The sequence below is a fragment of the Rattus rattus genome, chromosome 1, assembly GCF_011064425.1.
Source record: "Rattus rattus isolate New Zealand chromosome 1, Rrattus_CSIRO_v1, whole genome shotgun sequence".
Classification (NCBI taxonomy): Eukaryota; Metazoa; Chordata; class Mammalia; order Rodentia; family Muridae; genus Rattus; species Rattus rattus.
In genome coordinates, this window is record NC_046154.1 from 166,681,787 (window position 1) to 166,687,786 (window position 6,000).

The window sequence follows — 6,000 nt, forward strand, 5'->3', positions numbered from 1 at the left end:
TTATGAGGATGTAGAGCCCACTTAAGTGGAAAATTTTAACTGCCACCCTCAACATCATCCTTGGGATGCATTTTGACATCTGTCTTCTTCTTTTTATTGGATTTTTTAATTTACATTTCAAATGTTATTTCCTTCCCTGGTTTCCTGGATATAAGCCCCCTATCCCATCCCCCTCCCCTTTTTCTATAAGGGTGTTCCCCTCTGCATCCACTCCCCCTTCTGACTCGACTGATATTCCCCTACACTGGGGGTCCAGCCTTGGCAGGACCAAGGGCTTCTCCTTCCATTGGTTCCCAACAAGGCCATTCTCTGCTACACATGCATCTGGAGCCCAGGGTCAGTCCGTGTATAGTCTTTGGGTAGTGGTTTAGTCCCTGGGTTGCTTGGCATTGAAGCCCTTTCAGCTCTTTCAATCCTTTCTCTAATTCTTCCAATGCGGGACCCATTCTCAGCTCAGTGGTTTGCTGCTAGCATTCGCCTCTGTATTGGACATGTTCTGGCTGTGTCTCTCAGGAGACATCTATAACTTGCTCCTGTCAGCATGCACTTCTTAGCTTCATCCATCTTATCTAGTTTTGGTGGCTGTATATATATAGGCCATATGTGGGGCAGGCTCTGAATTGCCATTCCTTTGGTCTCTGCTCCAAACTCTGCCCCCATATCCCCTTCTATGAATATTTTTGCTCCACTTTTTAAGAAGGAGTGAAGCATCACACTTTGGTCATCCTTCTTGAGCTTCATGTGATCTGTGGATTGTATTTTGGGTAATTCGAGCTTTTGGGTTATATCCACTTATCAGTGAGTGCATACCATGTGTGTTTTTTCTGTGATTGAGTAACCTCACTCAGGATGATATTTTCTACTTCCATTCATTTGCCTATAAATTTGATGAAGTTATTGGTTTTTTTTTCTTTTTTTCTTTATTAACTTGAGTATTTTTTATTTACATTTCGATTGTTATTCCCTTTCCCGGTTTCTGGGCCAACATCCCCCTAACCCCTCCCCTTCTCTATGGGTGTTCCCCTCCCCCTCCCCCCCCCAATACCACCCTCCCCCCCACAAACCCGTTCACTGGGGGTTCAGTCTTGGCAGGACCAAGGGCTTCCCCTTCCACTGGTGCTCTTACTAGGATATTCATTGCTACCCTATGAGGTCAGAGTCCAGGGTCAGTCCATGTTTAGTCTTTGGGTAGTGGCTTAGTCCCTGGAAGCTCTGGTTGCTTGGCATTGTTGTTCATATGGGGTCTCGAGCCCCTTTAAGCTCTTTCAGTCCTTTCTCTGATTCCTTCAACTGGGGTCCCGTTCTCAGTTCAGTGGTTTGCTGCTGGCATTCGCCTATGTATTTGCTGTATTCTGGCTGTGTCTCTCAGGAGAGATCTACATCCGGTTCCTGTCGACCTGCACTTCTTTGCTTCATCCATCTTGTCTAATTGGGTGGCTGTATATGTATGGGCCACATGTGGGGCAGGCTCTGAATGGGTGTTCCTTCTGCCTCTGTTTTAATCTTTGCCTCCCTATTCCCTGCCAAGGGTATTCTTGTTCCCCTTTTAAAGAAGGAGTGAAACATTCACATTTTGATCATCTGTCTTGAGTTTCAAGTGTTCTAGGCATCTAGGGTAATTCAAGCATTTGGGCTAATAGCCACTCATCAATGAGTGCATACCATGTGTGTTTTTCTGTGATTGGGTTACCTCACTCAGGATGATATTTTCCAGTTCCCTCCATTGTTCTATGAATTTCATAAAGTCATTTTTTTTGATAGCTGAGTAATATTCCATTATGTAGAAGTACCACATTTTCTGTATCCATTTCTCTCTTGAAGGGTATCTGGGTTCTTTCCAGCTTCTGGCTATTATAAATAAGGCTGCTATGAACATAGTGGAGCATGTGTCTTTGTTCTTTATTGGAACATCTTTTGGGTATATGCCCAGGAGAGGTATAGCTGGGTCCTCAGGTAGTGCAGTGTCCAATTTTCTGAGGAACCTCCAGACTGATTTCCAGAGTGGTTGTACCAGTTTGCAATCCCACAACAGTGGAGGAGTGTTCCTCTTTCTCCACATCCTCGCCAGCATCTGTTGTCACCTGAGTTTTCACCATAGGCATGTGTGGGCTCATTTCTGGGTCTTCAATTCTGTTCCACTGATCTATCTGCTTGTCTCTTTACCAATACCATACAGTTTTTTATCACTATTGCTCAGACTGCTTGAGGTCAGGGATGGTGATTCCCCCAGAAGTTCTTTTATTGTTGAGGATAGTTTTCACTGTCCTTTAACTCTGAGGTAGTGTCTGTCTTTGTCTCTGAAGTATGTTTCCTGTATACAGCAAAATGCTGGGTCCTCTTCATGTATCCAGTCTGTTAATCTATATCTTTTTATTGGGGATTTGAGTCCATTGATGTTAAGAGATATTAAGGAATAGTGATTGTTGCTTCTTGTTATTTTTGTAGATAGAGGTGGAATTATGTTTGTGTCTCTCTTCTTTTGGTTTTGTTTCAAGATTACTTTCTTGCTTTTTCTAGGGTATAGTTTCCCTCCTTGTGTTGGAGTTTTTCATCTATTATCATTTGTAGTGCTGGATTTGTAGAAAGATATTGTGTAAATTTGGTTTTGTCTTGGAATATCTTGGTTTCTCCATCTATGTTAATTGAGAGTTTTGCTGGATATAGTAGCCTGGGCTGGCATTTGTGTCCTCTTAGGGTCTGTATGACATCTGCCCATGATCTTCTGGCTCTCATAGTCTCTGGTGAGAAGTCTGGCGTAATTCTGTTAGGTCTGCCTTTATATGTTACTTGACATTTTTCCCTTACTGCTTTTAATATTCTTTCTTTATTTTGTGCATTTGTTGTTTTGACTATTATGTGATGAGAGGAGTTTCTTTTCTGGTCCAATCTATTTGGAGTTCTGTAGGCTTCTTGTATATTTATGGGCATCTCTTTCTTTAGGTTAGGGAAGTTTTCTCCTATAATTTTGTTGAAGATAGTTACTGGCCCTTTAAGTTGGGAGTCTTCACTCTGTTCTATACCTATTAGCCTTAGGTTTGATCTTCTTATTGTGTCCTGGATTTCCTGAATGTTTGGGCTAGGAGCTTTTTGCTTTTTACATTATCTTTGATGGTTCTGTCAATGTTTTCTATGGTATTTTCTGCCCCTGAGTTTCTTTCTTCTATCTGTTGTATTCTCTTGGTGATGCTTGCATCTATGAATCCTGATCTCTTCCCTAGGTTTTCTATCTCCAAGGTTGTCTCCCTTTGTACTTTCCTTACTGTTTCTATTTCCATTTTTATATCTTGGATGGTTTTGCTCAGTTCCTTCACCTATTTGTTTGTGTTTTCCTACAATTGTTTAAGATATTTTTGTGTTTTCTACTTAAGGGCTTTTACTTGTTTACTTGTGTTGTCCTGTATTTCTTTAAGTGAGTTATTTATGTCCTTCTTAAGGTCCTCCATAATCATCATAAAATGTGATTGTTAGAAGTTCAAGGTATGTACTAAGGGCAAATGATAGGTGTGCGTGCATCTGGCCAGTCATAATTTTGGATGCGATCCCTTGCCAGAGCGACCATGGTACTGGATTAAAATTTCTCTACATACATGAATACATGTAACATATGAGATGCAAAGAGGAGATATCAGGGTGTTTAATGCTGTGATTTAGCATTTCACATGCCTCAAAATTGGTTGTTAAAGCAGTTAAGTCTTAGTGAATTTACATGGTGCTTCTTCAAGTGTACTGCTAAGACCAATTGTAATATCAACAATAAACCTGGACACTCTTTATCTCTTCCCATTTATGGTTACTGGGCAAGATGCTCTGAGAGCCACAGTTTGAGGCACCCCAGGTTATTCTTTCTTTTACATTCATTTACTTGTTTATTTGGGGGTCTATGTGCATGTGTAATATATGCATGCATCTTTGTGTTTATGTGTGAACAATATATGCATATGCAGATGTATTTACCTGTACTTATTAATCTGAAGGTCAGAAATCAATGTTAGGTTTCTCCCCCTAATATTGTTCACCTTAAATTTTGAGGCATGATTTCTATTGAACCTTGAGCTCAATTGTCTATAATGGGCAACCAGTTAGCTCATGATCCTCTGGTCTTCACTCCTCAGTGCTGGGATTACAAGTGGATTCAGTCTCACTTGCTTTTTTTGCTTGGGTGCTGGGGATCTGAACTAAGATCTTCATGTACACACAACAAGAACTTTACCTACCATGCTATCTCTCTACCTTTCTACTCTCTACTGCTAACACAACAAGAACTTTACCCACCACACTGTCTCTCTACCCTGTACCCCAAATTGTAAATTACTAAACACTGATGAAAAACTGGAAGAAGAAACACAAATGGGGAGATATACTATGTTCATGGATTAGAAGAAATAATATTGTTTATAAGTTCATCTAAGGAAATTTTCCCCCTCCACAGTGAAGAGTGTATTGGAGACACAGATGGACTTGGTGGAGTATTAAAATATAAAGAGAGCATGAACTTGAGAAGTGTGGGGAGGTGGGACTGGATCAGGAAGAAGTCATGGATAGGAGAGTAGGGTGAATATGACTAAAATACATTGTATGAAATCTTAAAAAGCTTAATTTAAAGAGCCCATCTAATCTAAAGTGATTAACAAATATAATATAATCCTTGCCAAAATTCCATTGATATTTTAACGGAAATGGAAATATATATTGTAAAATTCATAAGACCCCCCCTCAAAGATCTTTGTTAGCTAAGGAAATCTTGAGCAAAAGGACTAAAGCTTGAGGTGCTCTACTACCTGATCTCATAATGTCCTATAAATCTTAATAATCAAAATATTATGGGATTGTCATGTGAAAAAATAGACAACAGTATAGGGATCCCAGCAATAAATCCACATTTATGGTCAGTTGAAATTTGACAAATGTGTCACAGATATACCAAGGGGAAAAGACAAACTTTAAATATAGTACTGTAATAGCTAAATATACATATACAGAAGAATACAGTTGGAATTTTATCTCATACCTTACATGAAGATCAGTTCAAAATGGATTAAAAAAAAACACAGCAAGACAACCAACATTGAAAAGGCAACCTGCAGAATAAAAATATTTTCAAATTACCTATCTATCTATCTATCTATCCAGTCAGCTATCCAACAAAAATATGTAAAAACGCTCAACTAACAGGCAAGAAAAACAACTTATTGCAAAATATGTAAAGGACCGAATTTAGTAACTTTAAACTCCACCCAGAGGTTATTCCAAGGTGGGACTGACCATGGCCTTAAATACCCACTTGACAATGGTGTCCAGGACCAAGGACAGCTCCCACTCCCTCGTCCTCGTGTATGAATCAGTCTCTAGTTCTAACCATTGGAATAAGCATTATGCTGATGGAACTGTCTTTCACTAGTTACAGAACTTTCTACCAATCTCTATGAGTTCCCTAGGCTGCTGGAGTTCAGCCTTGAACTAAAAGGCCCACAAAGTCCCAGAACCAAAGAACCAAAGAAGGAATTCCTTGCAAAGGACAATGTTTGAAGCAGGCTGGAACTCAGTGTCCATGTCTTCATATGACAAGTGACATTTACTAGGACACCCAGCAGAGAAAGAAGCAGATAGAGGGCTATAGATACTAGGATCTAAGTCAATGCTCTTTCTTTAGTAGGTGATGGTGGCGGTGAAATGACTTGTTGAAAAGGAGCCAGGCTCGCTTCCTTTGTGGTCTTATACACATCCAAGAGTGAAAAATGATAAAGGAGAGACATGTCAGAGTCCTCCACACAGTAGAAATATGGATAGAGACACATTGTGTGTGTGTGTGTGTGTGTGTGTGTGTGTGTGCGCGCGCGAGTGCATGTATAGATAGATAAGATAGGTGATAGAAGATAGATAATAGATAGATAGATAATAGGATAGATAGATAGGTAGATGGATAGGCAGGCAGACAGACAGACAAAGTTTTATGTTTGTGCATATATATATATGTGTGTATATATATATATATATATATAT